At 34.9% G+C, this 5,373-nt stretch overlaps 2 non-coding genes across 2 annotated transcripts; both read left to right on the forward strand.

Moving 5' to 3' along the window:
• Positions 1 to 4,773: 4,773 nt before the first annotated feature.
• TRNAP-UGG (transfer RNA proline (anticodon UGG)) lies at positions 4,774 to 4,847 on the forward strand. Its single transcript has one exon. It is a non-coding gene; the product is annotated as a tRNA-Pro (tRNA).
• A 139-nt stretch (positions 4,848 to 4,986) lies between these two features.
• Positions 4,987 to 5,060, forward strand: TRNAW-CCA (transfer RNA tryptophan (anticodon CCA)). The gene has a single exon. It is a non-coding gene; the product is annotated as a tRNA-Trp (tRNA).
• The last annotated feature ends 313 nt before the right edge of the window (positions 5,061 to 5,373 follow it).

The raw sequence follows: 5,373 nt of genomic DNA on the forward strand, positions 1-5,373 counted from the left end.
TACAGTTCCTCCTGAAATACTCCAACCACCCCACGAATCCGTTATTCCTAAACGAGTCATGAAGGGAATTACGAACATACCTTGTCTCCACATTGGATCCAGAACAGGATCAGAGGGATCAAAAACTGCTAATTCGTATAAAGCCATTGAGCCAGCCCAACCAGAAACTAGAGCTGTGTGCATTATATGCACCGCAAGCAATCGACCCGGATCATTCAATACGACAGTATGAACACGATACCAAGGCAAACCCATGGAAATACCCCTTTAGCAAAGAAAAATAGACACGATGTCGCTTTATTTTATCGCATTGAAAAAGACTATCCATATCCTATGTACCTAACCCTTCTAGGGGATTCTGTGTCAGAAAGCGCGAATATTTATTTCATTCCATTAAAAATAAGAAGCCAATTCTGTTCATAAGAAGAAAGAGAAGCAGATCTATTCTATACTCGATAAGTGCCAATATGCAATGGGTAACTTGGCCAATTTGGAAAAAACGAAGAATAGATCGCTACCCCTCTTTGTTTAGCATTCAAATCACCCATTCCCTTTTCTTTATTCAATCTGTCTTACATTCCTTATATGTATAACCTTTCAATCTACGTATTAATAGAATCTATAATATTCATATAGAATAAGAATAAAAATTAAGACAATAAACTGCGGATTCTTTCTTTCTGTTCCATTCTTACGTTTCCATATTAAAGTGTGGTTTTCTTACTTAAATTTAATAATATTAATCTAATATGCCCATTGGTGTTCCAAAAGTACCTTACCGGATTCCTGGAGATGAAGAAGCGACTTGGGTTGACTTATACAATGTTATGTATCGAGAAAGGACACTTTTTTTAGGTCAAGAGATTCGTTGCGAGATCACGAATCATATTACAGGTCTCATGGTATATCTGAGTATAGAAGATGGAATTAGTGATATTTTTTTGTTTATAAACTCCCCAGGCGGGTGGCTAATCTCAGGAATGGCTATTTTTGATACGATGCAAACGGTGACACCAGATATATATACAATATGCCTCGGAATAGCCGCCTCCATGGCGTCCTTCATTCTGCTTGGAGGAGAACCCACCAAGCGTATAGCATTCCCTCACGCGAGGATTATGCTTCACCAACCTGCTAGTGCTTATTATCGGGCAAGGACACCAGAATTTTTACTAGAAGTAGAAGAGTTACACAAAGTTCGCGAAATGATCACAAGGGTTTATGCAGTAAGAACAGGCAAGCCTTTTTGGGTTGTATCCGAAGACATGGAAAGGGATGTTTTTATGTCAGCAGACGAAGCCAAAGCTTATGGACTTGTCGATATTGTAGGGGATGAAATGATTGACAAGCACTGCGATACTGATCCAGTGTGGTTTCCAGAAATGTTTAAGGATTGGTAGTGTCCGGATTTCTTGTAAAGTTATTTCACAGCTAAATTCGTGTTTTCCTCGATTTAATAGAAAATAGAAAGACTTCATGATGAGCAATCATCAGGTTAAGATGGATCTAAACCAATCCATTTTTTTCTATATACATACAACATGCCGACGGTTAAACAACTTATTAGAAACGCAAGACAGCCAATACGAAATGCTCGAAAAACGGCCGCGCTTAAAGGATGCCCTCAGCGTCGAGGAACATGTGCTAGGGTGTATGTGCGACTCGTTCAGATCATGACTTCAAACAAATATAAAAAAAATTGAAGTATCCATGATTAGTACCAATGAATAGGATATAGCTTCTCTATCCTAGATTTCTATGGTATATGGAATTTATGGTTTCCTTTGGTGCAAATCCAATTATCTAAATTGGAAATAAGAAGCAATTCTCCCATTGGTAGCAAATGGTTATCCATTAAGCGGAGGAAATAGTAATAAAAAGAAAAAGGCTTATGCTCCTTTATCTTAAAAGAACGGACTAACAGGGTCAGCTACTTAGCCAACTTTCATAATTAAATACCGTCACTGTATGGATAACTCTTATTGTGAAAAGAGCTATTTACTCTATAATGGATAGGTAGAGCCAAAGAATGTGGACTATACAAGTTCGCAATACCTTTTGATGAAAGAAAGGGCTCCGGTGTATAGAGAGGGCCTCACCGTTTAAAAGGGAACCATAGAAACGATGGAACCCACTATTTTTTTTAGTATTATTAGAATGAATTTGTTATTTCGTATAGAAATAACTGAACGGAGTGGAATAAAAAATCGTGGTTGGGAAGGTTACTATAGCAAAAGCCATTGGAATTAATATTTTATATATCGGAATAATTAGTTTTGTTATTAATGAGAAAAAGGGTGGCTAAAAGAAGAGAAATCATTAGTTATTCATTAAGGTTAATTTGATTCAATGACCAGAGTTCCGCGAGGATATATAGCCCGGAGACGACGAACAAAAATGCGTTCATTTGCCTCAAACTTTAGAGGGGCTCATTTAAGACTTAATCGAATGATTACCCAACAGGTAAAAAGAGCTTTTGTTTCCTCTCATCGAGATAGAGGTAGGCAAAAGAGGGATTTTCGTCGTTTGTGGATCACTCGGATAAACGCAGCAACGCGGGTATATAAAGTATTCGATAGTTATAGTAAATTAATACACAACCTGTACAAGAAGAAATTGATTCTTAATCGTAAAATGCTTGCACAAGTAGCTGTATCAAATCCAAATAATCTTTACACGATTTCCAATAAAATAAAGATCATCAATTAAAGGTATAAATAAAGTAATATACTGGAATAATAAAAGATGAATTCCCGGAGAGGGAACTCCGGGAAGATACAATAAATTAAGATTAAGTGGTAGGAATCAACGAGCTGGATTACTTTCTTTATAATATATATAGGTCTGGCCCTTTCGAATTCGAATAAAACATCAACAATCGGAACTTAAGTTCCGGTTGTTGTTTCTTAAATTTTGGTTGTTGTTTCTTAAGTTTCGATTGGAATTGTACTTTTGCGTTAATTGAGGAATATGTCTATTTTTTCTGGGTCTAGAACCTGTAATTATTGAAATTGACTGGGCTTGAAATTGCTTTTCGTTCTCATAGTTACGAAACGGTAAGAAAGATAAAATACGAGCCTGTTTTATAGCAAGAGTAATTAATCGTTGTTGTTTCAAGGTTAATCTATTTATTCGTCTCGATAATATTTTTCCTTGTTCACTAATAAATCTATTAATTAAACTCATGTTTCTATAATCAATTCGATCTCCCGGGCCAATCCGGGGACGCCTACGAAAAGGTTGTTTAGATTTACGAAAAGGTTGCTTGAATTTACGAAAAGTTTGCTTGGATTTACGAAAGGGTTGCTTGGATTTATTAAAAGTTTGCTTGGATTTACTAAAGGGTTGCTTAGATTTAAGAAAAGGTTGTTTAGATGTATACATGATTTATTCCTTATTTAAAATTTGAAAATTTGAAAATTCACTTCTTTATTTTATTAATTTAGGATCCAGAAGAAGTAGTTTTTCTTTGATCCATATCTTATTTGATTCATATTATAGTATATGAATACCCTCTATACATATGAAATAATATCTACCGGAAATCAGATGAGTTGATTTGTATTTTGTATTCTATACTATGTTTTCTTTATATATTAAATATGAAGTTCTTACTCTTTCTGTTGTTTGGAAAGATCAAACACACGATGTTCCTATTTCTTTATTTCGTGATGAGTCGTATGCTTGCGACAATAACGACAAAATTTTTTGAATTCTAATTGTCCGGGTGTATTGTGGCGATTCTTTTGAGTACTATATCTAGAAATCCCCGTCGATTCCTCATTGGCACCTTTTCGAACACAACTGATGCATTCCAAAATAACTCTGATTCTAACATCTTTTCCCTTGGCCATGAACCTCCTTTTCTTTTTGGATTGACTTAACTTAATTCTTCTACTTATTCTTTTATTCTTCTATTTTGAATCCGAAGAAGAAGAATAAAATTCATTAGAATAATTTTTTTTTATTCTTTAATTAAGTAATAAAAAATAGAGAAATAATTAAAGAATACAATCCTTGTCGAATTAGCAAAGATTTTGGTTCGAAATCCTTTCATTTAATTAGCCAGCCCCGCCTTTTCTATGCTCTGATTTCTGAGGCCTTATTTAGCTTGGGTACCCCTTTAAATTGAATTTCTATTTTCAAAAATGGGGTTTACCAAATTTTTAATGACTCTGAGGTTCAACCCAATCCATCTTTTCTTTCTTTTTCCTTCCGATACTAAAAAAAGATTGAAAAGGATCAAATTTTGTCATATCACGAAGAAATCTATCCCTCCCATAGCAATAACTAGAATTAAAAAAAAGGGAATGACAAAGCATCTGGGAATAAACGATTAATTTCTATCAATAAACCTGCTAAAGCACCAAACCATAGAGTACTTAGCACGGGTGCTACAGAGAGATATGTTTTTATATCCCGCATTGAAAATCCTCCTTCCTTGTTGGAATACATATATGATCATAAACTCTTGCCCAAGATTGTTATGCTATATATAAAATGAACCATATCGACGAAATTTTCCTATCCCTAAAAAAGAAAAAGATGACCCCTTCTTCCTATATATTACCAAGGAAAAGTAATCCTTCTTTTATAGGCGAAATTATATTGGATTTTATATGTATATAATTCCTTAATTATATGAGACCAAAAAGAAGAAATGACACGAGGGTTCTATATATAGATAGAGAAAGAAAGAAGAAGAAAATTATGATGTGGAAAAGAAGACAGGAATTGTGTACAATGGCATTGTACAACAATTTAATTTGGAAAAGGGATGTAGCGCAGCTTGGTAGCGCGTTTGTTTTGGGTACAAAATGTCACAGGTTCAAATCCTGTCATCCCTACCTATTACTTCTTTCTTCTTTATAGGCAGTAGCGACGAGATCAATTAAAGTAAAGTGGGTATAACTTGAATTTGTGGAGACTATACGTACGTGAGATACATTAGGAATAGAAAAAGATTTTCTTTTTGAATGAATGAAAGCGCTCTTAGTTCAGTTCGGTAGAACGCGGGTCTCCAAAACCCGATGTCGTAGGTTCAAATCCTACAGAGCGTGATTCCATCTATTTTATGTCGAAGCAGAGTAAAATAACTTAACAAAATTGAATTGTAACTCCAATTTCAATTTGACCTCCTCTCTGGTCTGGAGGAGGTCAATCAAAAAAAAAAAATGACTCAATCAAAGATCCAACTGATCCCCACGCCTGTATTGCAAATACGCAGTCACGAATAATCCCGCTAAAGTAATAGGAATTAGGCCTAAGACGATTCCAAATAGAAAAACTTCAATCATTTCGATTTGTTCGAGGGGATAAAAAAAGAGGTACGATCTATCCCTAAATAGTACTCTAAATTATCCACGAATCTCA

Source organism: Triticum urartu, unplaced genomic scaffold (assembly GCF_056163025.1).
Source record: "Triticum urartu cultivar PI428250 unplaced genomic scaffold, HENAU_Tu73 scaffold1524, whole genome shotgun sequence".
In the NCBI taxonomy this organism is placed as follows: Eukaryota; Viridiplantae; Streptophyta; class Magnoliopsida; order Poales; family Poaceae; genus Triticum; species Triticum urartu.